The sequence below is a fragment of the Onychomys torridus genome, chromosome 6, assembly GCF_903995425.1.
Source record: "Onychomys torridus chromosome 6, mOncTor1.1, whole genome shotgun sequence".
NCBI lineage: Eukaryota > Metazoa > Chordata > Mammalia > Rodentia > Cricetidae > Onychomys > Onychomys torridus.
Genome location: NC_050448.1, coordinates 8,080,168 through 8,103,390, shown reverse-complemented (window position 1 = coordinate 8,103,390; position 23,223 = coordinate 8,080,168). Strand labels below are relative to the sequence as shown.

The 23,223-nt window shown below is 45.3% G+C and overlaps 1 protein-coding gene across 5 annotated transcripts in view; it reads right to left on the bottom strand.

Annotated features, from left to right (window-relative positions):
* The window catches only part of Pld1 (phospholipase D1), a 223,393-nt gene that overhangs the window by 179,029 nt on the left and 21,141 nt on the right, over positions 1-23,223 (bottom strand). The window lies entirely within an intron of this gene.

Sequence of the window (23,223 nt, the reverse complement as noted above, 5' to 3'; positions counted from 1 at the left end):
AGGGATTTGAGCATGTTAGCTCAACAATGTCAGGCAGGAAAACCCAGACACAGCTCAGATCTACCAGCCACCTCCATCTCCCTTACCAGGCTAGAGTTTAACTGGAGAATCCCCCCCCCACACACACACACACTGAGAGGAAAACCAGCCTCAGGCAGGTAAGTAGCTAATGGTTTAAAAAGAGCCAGTACCCCACCTGCTGGCAGAAACAAGAGAAGCCAGGATTGTCGTAACAGACCTCAGGGGAAGTCTGGGTGCTGGAAGAACAGGAAGTCGTGACAACATTGATGTCACAAGTGATGTGCTGTTAGGAATCATTAAGATTTTTTCACCTACAAAAGTAGAATATTTCTCAAGAATGTTGATGACAAAACATAATTAAACATAAAGCCATCTCTTTCATGTGACCCTAGCTGGCCAGCATATTTGATGACTTGTATTCCCATGGACACCTCTATCTTGTAATAATTCTTTTCTCCCCCTACAAGACATGTTGTCACCCCGGCACCAGCTTTGAAACAGAAATGTACAAATAAACCTCAATGCAGCTAGATGAGCTGGTGATGGGACTGTGTCTCCTTCATTCTGTAAAGTTTCTTCTCCCTGAGTGTGGTGGTGCACACCTGTGATCCCAGCACTCAAGGGGCGGAGGCAGGAGGATCTTGGTCATAGTTAAACCCTATCTTAAAAAAAAAAGTCTGTCTTTAAGACTTATCTTTTCTGTCAAAATGTATTTCCTTTTAGGCATGGAGACATAGGATGCTTTGCCTGGAGTGTACAAAGCTCTGGGTTTGCTCTTAGAACCAGAAGGTGTGGTAGCTCTCCTTTGATCATAGCACTTGGGAGGGAAGAGGAGAGGTGACCCGAAGCTTGAGGCTATCCTCAGCTACAAAATATGACGTCAGCCTAGGCTACTCCAGGCTGTCTCGATGAGGGGGAGAAAAAGGATTCAGTCTGGGGAAGACGGCTCAGTAAAGCACCTACTCTGCAAGCACACGGGCCTGGGTTCCAATCCAAAGGCCTTACATAAAGCTGGACATGGCAGCACATGTCTGTAATCCCTCAGAGACATGGGAGTGAAAAACCCTAATAGAATCCCAAGCAGTTCAGGAGCCAACCAGCCGGACACACAGCACAGTGGGGTGGGGGCCAGAGGGACAGAGACTTTTTCTCAGGCTAGGTGGAAGTAGAAGATAAAAACCCATACCTGAGGTTGTCCTCTGACCTCCACGGGTGTGTCCAGGAGTGTGCTTGCCTTTAGTGCCATATAAGTTAATGTTTCTAAAATCCAAGCCCAATGGCAACTTCCGTGAGGGTGTAAAACCCCAGCAAGATGAAAGTACACGGGATGCGGCATCTGACCAAGCTCGAGCATCTAACTAAGATGAGCAGTGCAGGCACCATTGAAGGCCCTGCTGAGTCGGGGTGGATGCCAGGTGCCAGCTCCAAAGCTGCCTGGTGAACTCGAGAAGGCAGAGCTGTCCAGACCAGTGTCTTGACTCCACAGAATCAGGCCTAGAGAGAAAGTCACTGGTCCTAACCATGAGCTTCTGACTCTCCACATCTATGGGTCAACCAGCCTCAGATGGAGGATAGTTGTGAGGAAAACATGTCTGTACTAAATATGTCTGAACTTTTTCTTGCCATTATCCCTAAGCAATTACAATTGAACAGCATAATTGCTGTTACACTGTAAAACAGTCACTCCAGGACATAGCAACTCTTTAAATAGCACATACATTACATCATGTATCATAACAAACCCTCCTTTCCAGAATTCTCCTAGTCTGACTCTCGAGCTCAATCTCTTCCTCCTCAGCCATAAGCAAATCAGCTTCATTAATAACAATGAGCATAATCCACATCAAGTGCCTACATGGTGGCTCACAACCACCTGTAATTCCAGTTCCAGGGCCTCCAATGCCCTCTCCTGGCCTCTGAGCACTCACGTAGTACACAGACATGCATGCAGGCAAAACACCCATATACATAAAAATAAATTGATAGATAAATAAGGCTGTACAGGGGACTGGGGGGCTGGGAAAATGGCTCAGAAGTTGTTAAGACTGCTTCCTGATCTTCCACAGGACTTCAGGTCAGGTCTCAACAACTACATCAGGGGCTCGTGGCCTCCAAGCCTCCCCCATTTCACATATCATACATTCATACACACACATTCATACACACATGCACACGCACTCACACACACACACACACAAATCTAAACCCATTTGAAACATAGAAAAAGAAGGCTGCAGAGGTAAGCCTGATAGCACCATGCTCTCTCAGGACCACAGAGCTGAGCTGAGCTGAGCTGAACTGAGCTGAGCTGAGCTGAGCTGAGCTGAGCTGAGCAGAGGATTAACATTGTTCATAGAGCAAAGGAGCACAAGAATAGGATGGGGAACAAGGAGAGCCAGGGTGGCCATGAACAGCAGAGTTGTGGAAGGCCAGGTCCTGCTGACTCCCAAAGGTAAGGTCCAGTGTGGCCCAGGAGGCTCCAGGCTAGTCCTGCACCCAGGCAGGTGTGCAGCTAGAAGCCCCAACCGAGAAAGAATAGCATGTGGGGGAGGTTTGACTCCAGCCAGCTCTAGGTTCTAAGGCTCCTGTACCCAGACTTTGGGTTCTGAGGCTTCTGTAGGTAGCCCTGGGGTTACTGTAGATGGCCTTAGGGTTCTGAGGCTCCTGTACCCAGTCTTTGGGTTCTGAGGCTTCTGTAGATGGCCTTAGGGTTCTGAAGCTCCTGTACCCAGTCTTTGGGTTCTGAGGCTTCTGTAGGTAGCCCTAGGGTTACTGTAGATGGCCTTGGGGTTCTGAGGCTCCTGTACCCAGTCTTTGGGTTCTGAGGCTTCTGTAGGTAGCCCTGGGGTTACTGTAGATGTCCTTAAGGTTCTGAGGCTCCTGTACCCAGTCTTTGGGTTCTGAGGCTTCTGTAGATGGCCTTAGGGTTCTGAAGCTCCTGTACCCAGTCTTTGGGTTCTGAGGCTTCTGTAGGCAGCCCTAGGGTTCTGAGGCTCCTGTAGGTGACCCTAGGGTTCTGGGGCTCTTGTACGCAGCCCTAGGGTTCTGGGGCTCCTGTAGGCGACCGTAGGGTTCTGAGGCTCCCGTAGGCGACCGTAGGGTTCTGAGGCTCCCGTAGGTGACCCTAGGGTTCTGAGGCCCTCAGAAAATTTAGGATCTAGGTTTGAAGTTTCTTTTATTTTCATTGATCTTGAACTGAGATTTAGTATTTCCTTCAATAACAAATGTTTGCAGTCATATACCAAATTCAGTCCAGGGAGATGGTTCAGCCAGTAAGGTGTTTGCCATTAATCCTGACCACCTGAGGTCTATCAGAGAGCTACATGGTAGAGGAGACAGGTGGTTCTTCATAGCTGTACTTGACTTCTGAATGGGTGCTATGACCAAATAAATAAATCACTAAAATCTCAGAGTATTGTTCCCATGCATCAAAAATTCAGAATAGTGTGGTCTTTAGACCCACCACCTCAATGCCACTGTGCACTTTAAACAAGAGGATCCCACAGGATTGCAATATTTATTTCTTGTCATATCTGCGACTCTCAGTTACTGAGTTTCTTTGTAGTCCTAGGCCTTGAACCCATTGAATTCTATGCAGTAATAGAGCTAATGAATCTCTTCAAAGAGAATAAGGAGATTCATTAGCTCTATTAGAATTTCAGAGGTCCCCATGGCACACAGAAAGTGAAGACTTTGATCTGTAGGAGTACGGTGGCTCACTGGTAGAGCACCCATGTGGCATGTACGTGGTCTGGGCTCCATCCCCAGCAAGACATAAACCAGGTGAGGTGGTGCATGCCAGTAACACCCGCACTCTAGAGGGAAGAGCAGGGGAATCAAAAGGCTAAGGTCATGTGGTGTGGAGGAGAGTGACGTGAATTCCAGCACTTAAGAGGCAAAGGCAGGTGGATCTTAGGAGTTCGGGGATAGCCAGAGCTACAAAGAGCAATCTTGTTTCCAGGATGGAGCATGGGGAAGAAATAAGTTTAAGGGCATCCTGATATAATACTAAGTTCAAAAAGGTTAGCCTGGGTTACATGAGACCTGCCTTAAAAAATAAATGTTAAAAAAGAAGAGGAAGTCATAAAAAATAAATAAATGTTAAAAAAGAAGAAGTCATAAAAACCTCTGAATAGCCACGTGTGGTACCGCCACCTTTGATCCCAGCACTCAGGAGGCAGAGGCAGGCAGATCTCTGTGAGTTCGAGGCCAGCCTGGTCGACAGAGTTAGTCCAAGAAAGGCACAAAGCTACACGGAGAAACCCTGTCTCAAAAAAACCAAAAAAAAAAGAAGAGGAGGAGGAGGAGGAGTCCCAGTGAGCGCAGAGCTTGCTGATGACCCCACCCTTCTCCCAGGCTTCTAGCCACAGCTCTCCTGATTTCCAACGTGTGAATCATGAGATTTACAATATACACCTGTTTAATTTTCCATCACCCATAACCCAAACAGAAGCCTCTGCTAAAGCAATTAGTTTGGAATTAGATGGGCTAGCTGGCACGGGGCTTTGTTCTCCTCTCTGTGCCTGCCAACTGGCACTTGTTATTTGATCTGTGACGCGTGTTGCCAGGATGGCCAGAAAGGACAATGCTCCTCATTGTCGCCGCCGTGTCTACTCCTTGATCTGCAGCAGCTGTCCTGGTCCCTCCTGTTCGTGGACGTTTCTTTGCTGTGCTTACTTTTACAGGTTATTTCCTTAAATACTGCCAACTGCTTTGACACCTAGTCTAACCTCTGAAGTGTAACCATTTTGAGGACTGGTCGTACAAAACTGAAAGTGTTGGTATGTAAAACTCTTTAAGCAGGTGTTGGGTGTTTTTAAGGTTTATTTTATTTTGATCTATGTGGACCTGTGCATGTTTGAGTGTGTGTGTGTGTACACGCGTGCGCGGGCACCGCTTCCGCCAGGAAAGTCTGTCAGGCCCTCTGGACTGGAGTTTCTCATGACTGTGAGCTCCCATGTGGGTGCTGGGAGCCAAGATCAGGTCCTCAGAAAGAACAGCAAGTGCTCTTTACCTCTGAGCCATCTCTCTGGCCTCTTTAATCTTTCTATATTAATGTAGTTTTATACAAAACAGTATAATTTCAAGAAAATTTTATCTCAAGTTTGACTAGGTAACCCGCCTTTTAAAATAAACTATTCAGTTCACAGGCTGCTCATATTATATTATGCATACTTTCTTTTCACATTAATGGTAATTTTGCTTTAACCCATAGGGCAATCTATGAGTTAAAAATAAAAAGCTGAAGGGAAATGTAGCTCATTTAGTAGGATCCTTAAAAAGCCTGTGATAAGCCCCAGCTTTGGCCACCAGCACCTCATAAATGGGATTTGGTGGTACACACCTGTAATCGCAGTACTTTAGAGGTGGAGGGTGGAAAATCAGAATTTCAAGGTCACAGTCAGTTATATTCCTGAGCTCCAGCAACAGAAGATCTGTACCCTCCTGCCAGGGGCCTGGGCACTGTGCAGCCTACATGGCTATACAGGAAGGAAGAAGGGGTAACACCCAGGCACTGCCCTCTCTGGAAGAACAAACTCAACAGGCAACAAGCCCAGGATAATTTCTCCTCTCAGCCAGTCACTCAGAATCATTTCCTTCCTTCCCTACACAATTTAAGAAAGGGATTCCTGTTGTCCGTGCTCTTAACCCAGAAGCTGAATGCAGGTTTTTATATTACTCAGATTGGCCTTTTAAATATGGCATAGCACTAAACTTTCCATGTGTTCTACTTACTTTTCTATTACTGTGATTAGACACCATTACCAAAGCAACTTAGAGAAGAAAGAGGTTCTCTGGGGCTTACACTTGAAGAGGGTGAGTTAGAATCCATGATCTTTGCAGCAGGCAGCATGCAGGCAGGCAGGCATGGTATTGGAGCAGCAGCTGAGAGCATACATCTTGATCCACAAGCATGAGGCAGAGATCTGACTGGGAAGGTAGGACATGGGCTTTTGAAACCTCATAGCCCACCCCAGTGACACACCTCCTCCAAAAGGCCATGCCTCCTAATCCTTCCCAAATAGCCCACTCACTGGGGTGGGCGCCATTCTCAACCTCCCACACCATGTATCAGCTGTCCCCTGATTCGTCACCATCTCACCTCCCAACAGACCTGTAACACTGAAAATGCTGAGAGTCTGAGTACATAACCCCAGACTAAGGGTTGGGAATGCAACCCAGCTGGAGCCAAGTCCTGGGTGTGGTCTCCAGCACCACACAAATGAAGCATAGAGGTACACATGAAATCCTAGCACAGGTCATACTGGCTACACAGTGAGTTGACAGCCAGCCTCAACTGCATGAGACCAGTCTCAAAAAGAACGGAAGTCAGACCTGCCTCAAAAGGAATCTAGATGGACAGCATTATAATTCAGAAACTATTTATTCATAATTTAATATATGATAATTTAATATTCTGATAATACTGCCCATCTATCTTTGTATTCCTCTTCTACATAACCCATTTCTCCAACAAATCCTCTACCACATTTTGTGCCCCATTCTTTTACTTTGGCTTCACTATCATAGTTTAACTTATCATCATAAGGATGCCTAGAGTACTTAACATAAGCCTAGAGTTTGGCAAAGTCAAACAACACAAAGCCTACTTTATGATAAAGATTTAATATCTTGTCATTTAAGGAATACTGTACTAAAATGGAAAGAAAACAGGATGGCCTGTGGGTATAGTCATGTCACAAAGTAGGAAGTCATTAGATGAGGCCATCATATATCAGGGCCATCTGTGCAGACATCGGGACCTTGGATTCCAACTTATACCTCTGAAGGCAATCCCTGTAAAGTGTATGATAGACAAATTCCATCTCCCATGGCATTCATCTATATCAACTGATCCTAAGCAATTTAAGTTATCTCTATTATTTGACAGGCACAAAATAAGCAATGTGATAGCACCAATATGTACTATACTCCATATCTTACTTTCCACTCATGTTCAGCCAATATGATAGATACTGTTATTATCTCCATTTCTCAGATGAAGAAAACTAAGCCAGAAATGTTGTCTTGGCCAGGTTCATTCACTCAACACTTGTTTAACATGTACTATGTAGTGAGCACTGTTATTAGAATTAATGATACAAAACCAAAACCCATGCCTTCAGGGAGATGATAGTCTGTGAGGGAAAACAGACTACCAAAAATTAAAACATGCAGGCTGAGGATACAGCTCAGTGGTAGAGTGTTTGCCTAGCAGGCCATGACCTTGGGTTTGATCTCCGGTACTAAAAAGGGAAACAAACAAACAAACAACAGAAAGACATAAATATAAAACCATGCCATGTTCCATGCCATGAAGAGCAGAGTGGAGGAAGAGGAGTCAGAACGATGGAGAGCGGAGAGGTGGCACACTTTTCAGATGGAGTGTTCAGGGGGGAAAAGCTCAGGGGAGGCCTCTCTGGGGAAACGTCCCTTGAGAGACTTAATGAAGGAGGGCAAAAAGCCATGCGTCTCAGTTTGCTTTCTATTGCTATGATAAAAACAGTGACCCAAAACAATTTTGCGGGGAGAGGTGTATTTGGATTTCAGGTTCCAGTCCATTATCAGGGAAGCCAAGGCCGGAACCCAGAGGCAACCACGAAAAACAGCGAGGGAGGGTCCCTCTGTAGCTCTAAAGGCTCACTTGAAGACTCCGGCAACCCCAAACGTTTGAAATGTTTGTGAAGATGTCCGTCGGGGATGGTCTGAGGGATGGTGCTTGGAGCAGGGTGAACAGAATAACTTACTTATAGAGTTTTGCTCTGAAGAACAGAGGGACAGATGGGGCTATGGCTCACAAAGCCCTGGGTTCACTTCCTAGCACCACAGAAACTGTCTACCAAGTTAATGTCATACACCTGTAACTCCAGTACTTGCAAAGTAGAGGTGGGAGGGTCAGGAATTCAAGGTCATTCTCAGTTACATAGTGAATTCAAAGCCAGCCTATGCAGCCTGAGCCAATGTCTTAAATACATCAAAAAAAAAAAAAAAAAAAAAGGACAGAAATATAGGGCAAAGTAGAGGAGACAAGAGATTAAGGGGGTATTTTTAGGTTTTTTTAAGTGAAACACAGTAATTGTGAATATTTATGGGATACAGTGTGACATTTCTAGCTAAGTGTACAATGTGTCATAATCAGGTCACAATAAATGGCATACCCATCACCTCAAACCTTTAGAATTTGTTTCCATAAGGAACTTGAAAATACTACATTAGTAACTGATGTCAACCCTAATTATCCCACTGTACTATATAGAGAACACAGATGTTAATAATTATCCCACTGTACTATATAGAGAACACAGATGTTAATACTCCCATTGCATCCTGGTACCTGCTCATCAATCTCATCTCTCTGTCTTCTCTCCTCAGTACCCTTCCTAGGCTCAGGGAAGCACTAGTATCCTTTTCACATTAGGACATCTATGTTTTAGCTTTCATATAAAAATTTTAGCTGGGTGGAGGTGGCACACACCTTTAATCCCAGGACTCAAGAGGCAGAGCCAGGCAGATCTCTGTGAGTTCAAGGCCAGCCTGGGCTACAGAGTGAATTTCAGGACAGGCACACAGCTACACAGAGAAATCTTGTCTCAAAAAACCAAGAAAAAAATGTTAAAAAAAAAAAATTTAAGTGGTATTTAAGGAGGATGCAATGGAATATATGAAAAATAAAAATGATCCTAATAAGCTAAGGAAATCTAATGGTGCTAGATGTAGGAGGAGGTGGAATTCTGAATTGGCAGTAGTAGACTGGTGTACCTGGGGTAAGATATATGTAACTCAGAAGAACACACCATGTTACAGACCAGAGACTGGAGACAGAATGACAGCCGGATACAGGAGAGTTTGGTCTGGGAAGAGAGGGTCCTTCTTGTTGACTACATCTAAGTTCTCCACGACCTATGAGATCTTTAGTGGAGAAAGAAAGGAGCAAATGTAGGTTTAAGGGAAAAAACAAAGATAAGATAGGAAGGAAGATAAGACAATGAACTCACTGGGGAATATGATATGGGCCAAAGAGTGCTGAGTAGAGGCAAGGGGAGGAGGCGGAGGAGAAATGCCCAACTGCACATCCTCAGAGCTGTGTGAGCATTTTCCAGGCATCCTCGGCTGTTGGGCAAACATGCAGAGCTGTGCTGTGTGAGCTTGTTTTAACATGGTTGGGGTTGCTGGAAGTCCGATAGAAGAGGCAGAGAGAATAATCACAAGTATGGAGGCTAGTCTTTTAAAATATAGTTTGTGTATTCTGTGTGTGTATGTATGTGTATGTGTGTGTATGTGTATGTGTGTGTGAATGTGTATATATGTGTGTATGTATGTGTATGTGTGTATATGTGTGTATGTGTGTATGTATGTGCATGTGTGTGTATATGTGTGTGTATGTGTATGTGTGTGTATGTGTGTGTATGTGTGTATGTATGTGTATGTGTGTGTATGTGTATGTGTGAGTGTGTGTGGGGGGTGTGTGTATGGGTGTGTATGGGTGTGTATGGGTGTGTATGGGTGTGTGTATGTGTGTGGGGGGGTGTGTATGGGTGTGTATGGGTGTGTGTATGTGTGAGTGTGTGTATGTGTGTGTGTGAGTATGTATGTGTATGTGTATGTATGTATGTGTGTGTATGTGTATGTGTGAGTGGGTGTGGGTGTGTATGGGTGTGTATGGGTGTGTGTATGTGTGTGTGTGTGTGTGTGTGTGTGTGTGTGTGTGTGTGTGTGTGTGTGTGTGTGTGTGTGTGTGTGTGTGTGTACAAGTATACCTGTGCGCAGATGTGGTATGTGCACAGCTGTAGATATTGGTGAAATTATTAAGGCCACTCCACGTAGTTAAAAGGGAAGTTTATTTTGTGAGGTAACTTACAAATGAAGTGGTAGGTTGCAGGCAAAGGTATAACGCAGTCCGGCGGTGTTCTCTGGAGAACTCTGCTCGGTCTACCTCCAGCGTCCAGGGTCCCGGAACCAAGAGAGAGACCTCCTCTCCATCCTTGGTCTTCCCTTCCTCCTCTGCCATGCCTTGTGGCCGTGACCATTACCGAAGCCTCAATGGGGGTTGGAACTTCCAGGCCAATGCTGGGATGGCTACCCACTACATGTAGAGGTCAACTTTGGGTTATTATTCCTCAGGGGATGACCTCTAACTTGTTTTGTTTTGTGGTTTTTCTCTTTAGGACAGTCTCTCCCTGGCCTGAAACCTGCTGATTCAGTGAGACTGGCTGGCCATTGAGCCTTGATGACCTTCTGATCATGCTTCCCAGCACTGGCATTACAAACTGTGCACCACTCTTGACTTTTTAAAGTGGGTTCTGAGGATGGAATTCAATTTTCTGTGCTTGTAACTTTACTGACAGACGCCCCCTCCCATCCTCATTAAGTGTATTCTCACCATTTATTTTATTTTTAAAAATTTTGTGTGTGTGTGTGTGTGTGTGTGTGTGTGTGTGTGTGTGTGTGTGTTCTCATGCATGCAAAGACACATGCTTGTATATGGTGATATTTTATTTGTGCTGAAATGTGATTTTATTTGTATGTTTATAAAGTTGCCTAGAGATCAGAAGTCACAATGAGCTGTAAGCGGGAGTCAGGCAGTAGTAGCACACACCCTTAATCTGATCACATGGCAGGCAGAGTCTCTACGGTCAAGGACACATCCAAAGCAAGGTGACCTGAACTTTTAATCCCACTACCAACCATAGAGACCTGGAGGTCTGTATAGACAAGCAGTGATGAGGAAGTCACATGGTTGGGTTTAGAGCCAATGAGAAGGCAGAACAACAGAAAGGCAATAAAAAGACAGGACCCAGGAAGAAGGTCTCTCTCGGGAAGGACAGCAGCGAGTGGTAAGATAAGCTGGTCTTAGCTCTTGGCTACTGCTCTGATCTCTGGGCTTTTAACTCTGCATTTGGCTCTGTGTTTCTTATTTAATGAGACCATTTAGAATTTCATCTATACTGGTCTGCACACAAAGAAGCCACTGGAAAAGATTCAGAGTCCTGCCCTAGCACCCTGTGCCTCATGAGAAGCTGAGGAGGAGCATCTGTAACTTTTCAGCACATGCCTCATGCTAACTCCTTTCATTGACGAGTTATCATCACTTTAAGCCTTCCAGCCTCTGCATCCATGCCTTCCTCCAGCCATTTGCTAAACAGTTTTGATGAATGCATAACTTCAGCAGGGTATTAGGCATCCCACACAGGTCAAAAATAGATGTGGGTCCTACGCTACCTGGGGAAGCTGGCCAATCATGACCATTCTGCTCTGTCACCTCTGGCTTCCTCTGAGGTCCCCAAGGCTGCCTGAAGTTCCCATGAACCATCACTCGGTCAGGCTTTCAATGATTCTGTCCATTGAGTCAGGATTCATTAGATTATGGGTATCTGCCTTCAATCCAGGCCTCTCGCCTGGGTTCCTGCACTGGAACACACCATCTACTCTGAGTTCTTTTGCCCTTTCTCCCTTTTCCCTTTGCAATATCTCCATTGTCCTTGTGAAATAAATGCCTGGGTGCCCTCACGTGGCCAATACTTCTCTCCACTCCTACTACAAAAGCTGTACAAAAACAAACAAACACAGAAAACCAGCCTCTTAGTCATACATAATGTTTACCTGTGCGGAAATAGAATGGACTTGTACACCTGGAAAGGTTTCTGAAACACATCTGCACGTGCTATGACTCATTCAGAAGTCACCACATCCAGAAAATAAAATAAAGACCATTCCCTGTGTTAACATTCACCATGTGGAGTATGCCCACAGACTATCATAGAGGAGGCTAGCACAAGTTGACAGACAGAAGTCATCTTCCTGGTAACTGGAATGATATCCATGGGGGCTGGCCAAAACAGCTCAGTAGGTAGGGGTTGCCACCAACAGTGACGTGGTGAATTTTGTCACTGAGCTCCACCTGCCTGAGAAGAGAGGACTGACTCCCAAAAGTAGTTGCTCTCTCTGTCTCTGTCTCTCTGTCTTTCTCCGTCATGTGTGTGTGTGTGTGTGTGTGTGTGTGTGCGTGTGTGTGTGTGTGCGTGTACACATGCACACACGCACACGTGCACACACGCACACACACACATGCACACATGCACACACACACACACACATGCACACATGCACACACGCACACGTGCACACGTGCGCACACGCACACACGCACACATGCACACACGCACACACGCACACATGCACACACGCACACATGCACACATGCACACACACACATGCACACACACACACACACACACACACATGCAAAGAGCAGAAGGATGGTAATAGTAATAAAGGGATCCCTGGATTATCATTTGGGGAAAAATATATTCCCCCGATAAGTTAATGAAATTTAGATATAAGAATTAATTTGGCTCCTAAAAAGAAGACAAAGATTCCCACCCCACTTTGGGAAAGGGCCCAAATAGCCCAAGCTGGCCTCAGTTTACTCTGCAGCCAACATTGACCTTGATCTCTTGACCTTCTCATCTCCACCTCCTGAGTCTGGGATTATAGGCGGGTGCCACTACTATAATGACTAACTTATGTAGTCCTGGGGATGGAACGCAGGTCTTCCTGCACATCAGGCAAACACTGCTCGCGGAGTTTTATCCCACCCCTGGCAATGAGTTTTGAAAAGAAACTATGAGCCTTAAGAAGAAAATTAGCTTTTGAGCTTGGAGTATAGCTGCCTTTTCTCTCTGAAAAGAGTAACGGGGGAGTCTGTGGTCACTATACCAATGAGGAGGGCGGCTGACAAGCACTATGTTCAGGTTCCTGGCTGCTGAGAAAGGGAGGCCAGGTTCACCAGCTACCGACGACACCCTGAAGTATGGAGTGAGGTAGTCCCAAAGGCATGGGACCCAGGACCCCTGTCCAATCAAACTGTCAAATCATCCAGTAAGGGACTCAAAAGCCACTTGGTTTGATACTGGTTCCCCACTAACCCATTTACCACGTCCCAAACACAAATCAGAACCAACAGACAAAGCGAATGGATCAGGAGCTCAGGGATAGTCTGGGCTACAGGAGACCCTGTCTCAAACACACACACAAACTGGGCAAAAGAGAACCCAGCAGGCCAGTGGTTCTCAACCTGTGGGTGGAGATCCCTTTGGCAACTGTAGCTTAAGTTTTCCTGTGTCCCACCTGGCCGCAGTCAGGACACACCTCTCTCACGCACCAGCCACTCAGACCCAAATAAACACACGGAAGCTCATATTAATTAAAACTGCTGGGCCATGAGCTCAGGCCAACCACTGACTAGCTCTTACATTGAAACTCAGCCAATTTCTGTTCATCTGTATGTCACCACGTGTTCCTTGGCTTTACATGCTGCTCCCTGGATGGTGGGCTGACGTCTACTGACTCAGCCTTCCTCTCCCCAGAGGCAACCCTCCATCTCCAAAAATGTTAGCGAAACTACAGTATGAAGTAGCAATGAAAATAATTTCATGGTTGGGGTCACCACGTGTGAGGAACTGCATTAAAAGGGGCATCACTGAGAGAGTTGAGCGCCACTGCAACAGGCAATCTGCAAAAACTGAAGTAACATGGCAAATGCTTATTTACCGGGGCTGAAATGTTGTTAAAACCCGTCATGTCTCTTACAAACTGACCAGGAAAAGACCGCAGGGACCCTGATGGAACAAAGAGCTCTGAGAGTTGCCAGTGGTTTTCCACATGTATCAAAGCACCCACTGTCAAGCCCAGGCTGAGAAGACAAAGAAGAACATTTATTACATTTCATCTAGCTGCTTCTACTCCCAGGGCTACTCCTGACTTGTTTGAGCTCCAATTCTCTGCTGTCGGCTAAGGGTGTGACACAGGCCTGCCATCCCAGTGCTTTAGAGGCTGCAGCAGGAAGATCTTGGGAGGTCAAGGCCAGCCTGAGGTACAAATTGAGACCTGTCTAAATCAACCAATAGTAATAATAGATAAAAATCTTCTGTTAGCAGAAGGACTAATTTGCATCTTTGTTTGTTTGTTGTTTAGTTGTTTGGTTTGTTTTTGTTTGGGGTTTTTTTTTGGGGGGGGGGTGTTGAGGCAGCATCTTACCCTGTAGCTGAGCCTAGCCTAGAACTTACTACATAGTCCAGGCTGACTTCTTATACATGGAAATCCCCCTACCTTGGTTTCAAATGTCGAGGTTACAGGTATGAGCCACCATGTCAGGCTCTGCATCTGCTAATGGAACCATTATTCCAAGTGCCACTGAATACCTACTATGTGCTGGGAAATCTGTAGACGCCAAAGGATCAAGGTTGACTAAGAAATGGACCTCAAAAAGCTGGAGAACTCATGGAGGAGGAGGTGTCCACGGCCCAACCAACAAAGGCATGTTACTGTGGGATCATGCCCTTGTACAATGTAATGATTTGTCACTTGAATTGGCCATAGCCAGGCAGGAAGTATAGGCAGGGTGAATAGACTAGGAAAATTCTAGGAAGAAGAAGGGTAGAGTCAAGAGTCAGCAGCCAGCCACGGAGGAAGCAAGATGAGACTGTCAAGCAAGATGAGAATGTCGTACTGGGAAAAGGTACTGAGCCATGTGGCTAAACATAGATAAGAATTATGGCTTGATTTAAGTGTAAGAGCTAGTTAGTAATAAGCCTGAGCATTTACAAGTAATAGTAAACCTCCAAGTTAATTATCTGGGAAGAGCTTGATGGGTACTTGGGAACAGGCAGGCAGGGGAGAAACTTACACCTATAGTATGTAAAGCACAGAACTTTAGGAGCAGGGAAGAGAGTGGAAATGACTCAGCATGCAGGAAATTGCGCATCAAGGTAGACTCTAGGAAGGTACAGGATGCTTATCTCCAAGAGAGGAAGAAAACCCTACTGAACAAGCCCCAGAGCAAGAGTATACAAGGCAAGTGCTATACAAGCACCCTGCAGAGGAAGACAGAGGAAGTGGAGGAGGCAGATTTGAATCTAATGAGGAGCATAGAAGGTTTTAAGCTCAAATCTGAGTTTTGGGAAGTCCTCCTAACTGTAAATCTGTCGGCAGGAAATTAGCAGTGTTCTAGGAGGTAAGAGCTGACGGCTGTAGGGAGAAATGTGGGGTACATACGAGGAAGGGTTAGTGGAGTAGAAAGATGGGGGGAGACAGGAAGGTCAGCACCCACATTACTCACTGAGCCAAGGAGGAGTTGGCAAGATGCACAGAAGCAGAGTGTGTTATGGTGCTCATGGGAAGAACGTAGAGAGGAAAGAAGGGAATCAACAGTCCCCAGCAGGCCAGGCAGGGAGACAGCTGCACAGACTGTTGCTCAGGTGGGTAATCCCAAGGCCAGGGGTCAAGGAGACTGTAGGGAGCTGGGAGAACACAGCACTGAGGTAAGGCTGCTGCTCCAAGAACTTTTTTCATACAGGCTGGCCAAATCAGGAGGGCAAAAGGCCACAGGAAAGCTGGGTCAAGACATGGACTGCACATGAGGAGAGACTCACACAAGAAGTAAGCTCACAGGAAAGATGGAATCCTGGTTACAGGGCTGGGAGCTGTTGTGATTCAAATGTGAAATGCCCTCTATAGGCTTGTGTGTTTGAGCTCTGGGTCCCTGGCTGCTGGGGCTGTGTTGGAAGGCTGTGGAAGCTTTAGTATGAGGGAGGGAGGAGAGAACCAGCTCCACTACATTCTGGGAAAGTCTCATATGACTCTTGTGTCTGTCACTGAGCTCGCACTAAGGAAAGGACAGGAACTGCGCACTGTAGGAATGAAAGAAAGTCTCCAGTGAGAAGGGCATCGGTAGGAAGAATTGACCCAAATAGGGCATAAAGTCCCACAATAAAGGACCATCTCTGAGTGAAAAAACACAAAGAAACAAAGAAAAACATTTGCAACTAGTTACTCATTTCTGTTTCCAAGAATTTAAATCTGGCAGTCTGTGAGATGGCTCAGCAGGTGTGGGCACCTGAGTTCCGTCACTGAAGACCCCTCCTACCCTCCCCCTCCCCCGTGGTAGAAGAGAGAGCAGACTCCTGCAAGCTCCTCCCCACCCTGTGCCTGCTGTGGCACACACACAAAAAACAAGTACATAGAAATGCAATTAAAAAGGAACTTCTAGGGCTGGGCATGGTGGCACATGACTTTAATCCCAGCACTTGGGAAGCAGAGGCAGGTGGATCTCTGTGCGTTCAAGGCCAGCCTGGCCTACAGAGTGAGTTCTAGGACAGCCAGGGCTTTATGGAGATGCCCAGGCTCAGGAAAAAAAAAAAAAAAGAAAGAAAGAAAGAAAGAAAGAAAGAAAGAAAGAAAGAAAGAAAGAAAGAAAAGGAACTTAAATCTGATTGAACATTGACTCGAACTTTTCATAAGCAAACTAAAATAACTGGACCCCAAAACCTCCCAAATGTTGACTCAATGCCAGGTTCCATTATCTAAGTGGCTGTACTTCCACCCAATACTTCTAGAACCCAAGAATGGAGCCATGGGGTTATTTTAAAGGGATAGCATTCAAGATAACTGTAGAGGATTCCTTTGCTTTAAACTTTGAACTAATAAAGCAACCTGACTATTTTAAATGGTTTGCTGATAGAAATACCTGGTACCATTTGCTGCATACAATGTTTTAATTGCCTATAATGTTAGTGTTTAATTGCACACAGTGAAGTATATCTAAGAGGGCTTTGCCCCTTGTGAATGTATAGTTTTATTATGATAAAGTCATGAATGAGTTGGTGAGATGGCTCAATAGGTAGAGGCATTTGCTACCAACCATGACAACCTGAGTTTGACCTCTGGGACCCTCATGGTGGAAAGAGAGACTTGACTTTGAAAAGTTGTTGTCTGACCTTCACAGAAGCACAGTGGCATTTCAAGTACACACACACACACACACTCTCATACACATGCACACACTTGTGAACACACACAAACAAATGTAAAAAATAAATAAGAAAAAGATCAATTAGCATATGTATACAGAAGATCAAAATAATGAGAAACATTTGAGCAGTTAAAACTTAGCTGTATTTCTAACAGTTGTAAAAACAGCGTTAACTGCTGCTGCACTAGATGTGTTCACAATGGCAGATGAATCTCGAAACTCTTCACTCATCTAATGCAACATAAAAAACAGAAGTCTTAACTACCTATGATACATGGAAAATAGAACAAAGCCGTAAAAGACTGCACAGCTAGCTCCACACTGCCGTTTGAGGCAATAATTGCAATAGCATCCAAGAAGCTCTGTCAGAGACCGGAAATGAGGAAATGCTCACTGACTTGGTTTTACCCTGTATCTGTCATTACTTGGCAATTAAATAGTAATATGTGACATGTTGACTTCCCTGGGATGAACCACGGTCCCCAAAGTGCCCTTTCTTATGTGTATCTAATCAGGGTCAGCCATTACACCACTGTCTCATCAGAGCTACACAGGGAAGGAGGCAGCAGCCGTTTTATGGTGTGTGCATGTGAGCACACACAAAATGTTCCCTAGTTACCAGTCAGCTACTGTGAAGGGATTCCAGAGATTCCATAGTCAACAAAGGATTCCCCTGACAGGACTGAAAGTTACCTGCTGACAGTCCTTTAGGACGCCACACTTCCCAACTCTGGTCCTCCACTTCCGCTCATGGTGCTTCTGTTTGCACTACCACTTTCTAGTTGGCCTATGCACGCCTGCAGGTGAGTAAGTCATCCCTGAAATAAACCACTGAATACACGTAATTTAGTAACCCCACATCTGTGGCAAACTGAGCTAGCTCCTGACACACAATTACTACAGATGAGAAGATACAGGGAAGATGTGAAATCATACAGAAAGACACCCAAGAGTCTCTTCGACAGGGGACCTTTCTTAGTATATAGCTGAAATGGCAAAGAGAAGACAAGACTGTTACTTAAATTTTTGAAAATCAAGTGCAAAATGACAGAGGCATTCAGAGTGCAGCTAGGCCAGCGGCTGAGGTGAGTGACAGTGTTAGAATAATGAGACAGGTCCTTCACGAGGAGGTGGAACCTCCCCTCGCCTTACCTTCATTCTTTGTCCACAATGTGAACTGGACATGCCAAGCACCACACTCATTCTCCAACAAGGACCACATCTTGGAGACATGATATTGGAGAGGTGCAGAGAGGCAGAAGGTCCCTTAGCACTAACCATGCCAGCTCTCAAGTACCTGCATCTAAACTGCTTTTGTGAGAGAAGCTGAACACCGCCTTGGGACCTGTGACACTCTCAGAAAAACTCAATTCCTAAATGTCCTTCTCTGGCTTTCCCATGCCCTTAGTAATAGACTTCTATGTTTCAGTTGCTATGTGACACGGAATAGCAATGGTCAACTTCACTGTGGTGCACGGGGACACATTAAATATTTAAGGGGATAAGAGCAGACACACAGCCTCAGTAAAAATCCCATCCTTATTTTTCCACGCTTCTAGGCTTTGGCAAAAGAATATGAGAAAAGTTTTTACCATCTGCAATAAATGCCTTTACAAAGGCACAAACTTTAATTCCCATGGAATAGAACTTCATACAGCAAGCCTGTGGTTATAGCCCAAACTCACCTGCAACAAATCTGGCTGTAGAAAATTTACTCTGCTATATCTCCAGATACAGCTCTGTCTTTTTCATGTTAGAGTCATCTTATTTCCTAAACCAACAACCATGCTCAGGACATGCTATTAAATTTAGTCTGGGCATCCGTGTGTGTGTGTGTGTGTGTGTGTGTGTGTGTGTGTGTGTGTGTGTGTGTGTGTCTGTGTGTGTGTCTGTGTGTCTGTGTGTGTGTCTGTGTGAGTCTCTCTGTGTATCACAGCATAAGTAGGGAGACCAGGAAACAACTCATGGCAGTCAATTCTCCTTCCATCACGTGGGTTCCAGGAATCAAACTCAAGTCATCAGGTTTGGTGGCACACGCCTTTCTCTTCTGAACCATCTCACACCTCTCCAGCTTGCTTTTTGCTGAATGCTAACTCAACCATGTAACCATTCAGAAACCTATCTGCTCAGGGGTCTGTTTCCATGCCTGATAACCACCAAGAGTGACACACATTCTGGGCCAGCTTGAGATCTATGGTGTCACTAAATTACAGTGAGGAATTTGCCAGACACATCAGACAGGAGACAAGTGAGAAGAAAAGCATGTCAGGCCAGTGGCTAAGGGGGAAATGTAGTGATGTGATGACAGTTGAGTCCCGTGAAACATCAAACAGGGAAAAAGGTGACGTTTCCCATCCCCTCAGTCTGTGTAAATGTTCCTAAGGCTGACTATAAAAGCTGGATCAAAGCATGGACAGGGCAGAGGTGTCAAATATCCTCTTGCTCACAGGCCATCCCCCATATTGCAGCAAATCTTCCCGAGGCTGGAGGGAGGGATTCACAGGCTGGGATCCTGGCTCTGAACAGCACAATGGTGGCCTGTTCCCAGCCTGGGCCTCAATGCTGGCCCCACCCTTTGTTTATTGCTTCCTTCCTTTCATGGCTCTCCTCAGCAGGGGTCCTGGCTGGTGAGGCCCTGGCTTCTCTGCCAACAACCTCCCTGCAACACTGGTATTGCTTAGAGTCCTTCTATCTCCTTAAGTCTGTTTGGCACCCAAGTCTCTTGCCATTCTGTGTTCCCATGGAGAGGGGCGCCTAGGAGATATTTGTAAACTTAGACAAAGCTTCCCTCTTCCAAACACCACCACCCTCCCTCTGTTCTCTCTCCGGAATACCCAGGACCCTCTGAATTCCCACAGGCATCTACTTCATCAAGTTCAAATCAAATATGATCTCGAGCCTCAAAGTGGTCCTTCCTCTTTGTCCAGCGCCTGAGCCAAAGCGACATCCCAATTCAAGCCTTGGTCCACCATGCAACCAGGGCCACAGTCACATCTTTATCTCTTGTCTGTATGTTATCTGTGATGTGTAGGGGTGTGGGACAACTCAAAAAGAACTTCCTACATTCCAGTAGCAAGAATGGACCGGGGGTCCTGGTCATCAGTGTGCCCCTGGGGATCTGCAAAGGGAGAGGGCTTTAAGCCCAGAGCCTGTAAGGACCTTTGGAGGGGGAAAAGGCTGTGTTTCTGCCTAATAGCAGACTCCAGCAGTCACTGCAGCAAGAGGGCACAGAAAAAATTAGGAAGGGTGGTCTCTCCCCAGGCTGATGTGAGTCACACAGACCCAACCCCAGCACCTCCAGGCTCCTGCCAACATAGGGAACCAGGACCATGCTTCAGAGCACAGACAGATCCCAGCATCATTTGGAGTCCTCTCACCTAAATAATCACACTTGAGAATACAAGTCCTGACTACTGACCAGCTTAGGTTATGGACGGTCACCAAAAAGACAGCAAAGCAAAAGACTGTGAATGTGGTGGGGCTCTGAGAACTTGTGAGCTTTGTGAGATGGCTCCAAGACATCACCAAGAATACACAGAGGAGGGTTTTATTAAAGGTCCTTTGTGTGTGTGTGTGTGGGGGGGGGGCATCCATGTATGCAAATCACAGTCTCTTGGGAGGCTAAGGCAGGGAGATAACAAGCTTGAGACCAGATTGGGCTATGCAATGAGACCTGTCTCAAGAACAAATTAAGTTTAAAGAGGACTATGGAGTCATATACCTGAAATCCCAGTACTTGGGAGGTCAGAGGCAGGAGGATCAAGTTCAAGGCCAGCAATGGTTACACGAATGAGTTGTTGGAGGTCAGCTTGGGCTACATGAATAAGATCTTGCCTCGATTTGGTGCTACAGTTAGATCTTCATGCTGTTCTTTATTAACCTGGATCTCATTTAAACTCATGCCACTGGGGCCTGGGGACATTTCTTAAAGCCATCTCATGTTGTCCCCTCGTAACTCTCACTGAGAGCCTTTTCCCTTCTCTGCAAGACATCTCTACAAATGGCTACCAGAGTAATCTTGTCAAACATAACTCCAATGGTGTCCTGGGCTCTGGAGGAAAACTTGGAAACGTTACGAGTCACTTGTTAGATTTGTTAGATGTAGCAATGATTAAAAATTAAATTGAACTAACTTTTATTAAGCTCAGGGGCAATAAAATACACAAAATCGACTGCTGCTTTATGAATCACATCTTGTTAATTTCTCTGCTCCCAAGAACACTCTGGTCTATTTACCAATGTGAAACGCCGTGTACTGTATTGCTGAACCTCCCTGCTGTCCCATAAGCTGAACATGTCCACATGGAAACTCAAAACACTGTAGTGCACAGTTGATTTCTGTTGTCCTCCTAAGAAGGTGAAGGACAAAATGTGGATGGGATGTGTGGTCCTTGTGGTTGTCACAATGTGAATAAACAAACAATTGAGTATTCTTCTAGAAAACCATTGAGTTCCTAAGCAAGATGTTTGGTGAACAGGTGAGGTGCAGAGACGTGTCGGCTTCAGATTTATTTCATCCTTACACCGAAAAGGAAACAGGGCCCTTGCTGTCACCCACTGTTAACCACAAGCTGGCTATGGATACAGGAGCTTAGCAAAGTCAAAATGAAGGTGACACTGAGCTCCTGATATTCCAGTCTATACCTTCCAAGTGCAAGAATTATAGGCCCATGCCAGCATTCTTGGCTGGAGATATTTGAAGCACCATTAGATAAAGGGAGTCAGGTCCCTTTGGGCCTTCTGGATATGAAACAGATCCACAGGACCTGGCTGTAAGAACTTCCTCATGCTGTTGAAATGGAAGCCGTAGGCATCAGGGTGTCATTTCCCTAATATGTTCATTGTTCTTCTCATTCTATATACTGTAAATGCAAGCATTGTTTAGCAAGTGAGCTAGGCACACTTTCTATAAGTAGGGCAGATATTTCATACACCTGTTTTCACATCCTAATCATACCATGTATGGTATACACATGTATGGTATACCATGTGTGATATACACATTCATGGTATACACATAGATGGAATACACATAGATTGTATACACATGGATGGTATACACATGGATGGTATACACATGGATGGTACACACATGGATGGTATAAACATGTATGGTGTACACATGGATAGACAGCTCCTCTTTCCTATTGCATGCTGATTTTGGTAGTGGTGTTAGATCTGGGTTTGAACCGAGGTCTACCACTGAATTAAATCCCCAGTACCTACAGACTCTTTCTCAATTTGTCCTCCACTGCACTAATCATAAATACTTATAAAAACTGGTTAGCAAAGTTAGATGTGGTAGCACATTCCTTTAGTTCCAGCCCTCAAAAGGCAAAGGTAGGAAGGTCTCTGTGAATTATGACATCAGCCTGGTCTGCATAGGGAGTTTCAGAACTACATGGTACACTAAAAGCCTATCTCAAAATAAACAAACAAACAAACAAGCAAAAACCATAGTCAGCAAATGTTGGAGGGACCAGATTCAGGTAAGATATTGTCTGATCTTCCAAGAGCAATAAAATGTCTCAGGTAATAAAGAATCCCAGTTGAAATGGATGCCACTCATCTTGAGATGTAGAAGGAGGAAACATTTAGCTCAACAGGAGCCAGAAACAGATGCTCATAAAAAGTAGAAAGGACTCGGCTCTGCCTTAAATCAGTGTTGAAAACGTTGGTCCTCTCCACTTAGAGCTTCAGTTTTCTTCTCTTGTGATACTGAGGTTGCAGATAATTACAGAATCCTATCATTTCCCAAACACTGTTAAGCACTGAAATTCTTGGAAGCAGGGCTGGAGAGATTGCTCAGTGGTTAGAGTGTATACGCTCTTGGAGTCTGATTCCCAACACCCATGTCATGTAGCTCACAAATGCCCGTGAATCAAATCCAATGCCTTCCTCTGTCATCTGTGGGCACCAGGAATGCATGTGGTACATATATATACACATATGCTAAACACTTACACATGTAAAATAAAAATGAATTAATAATAGTAATAGTAATAATAAAAGAATTCCAAGCAGAGGGGCTAGCATGAACAAAACATCCAAAGATGGCAAGACTCTATGCTCCTTGGGACCAATTGTGGCATAATGGGAAGTAGAAAGGAGGGAAACAGAGGCCTTGCTTGAGAGACTACTTCTGCAGTGATGAAGCTTGTGCCTACCTGTGTGACAGTGAGTTATGGTACTAGTCTTACAGGAAACAGGAAACAGGGCCAAGGACAAGGGCACGGCCCACACAGGGAAGTTCTGTCGCAATGGCCTAGGCTGGAGCCGCTGGCTGCTGGAACCGTGGGATCTTCTGGGAAGCTTTCTGAGATGCCTCTCAGAACAGCTCACTTAGAGAAGGAAAGGGAGCAGCAGCTTTCTGCCATCAGGTAAAAGTGCCC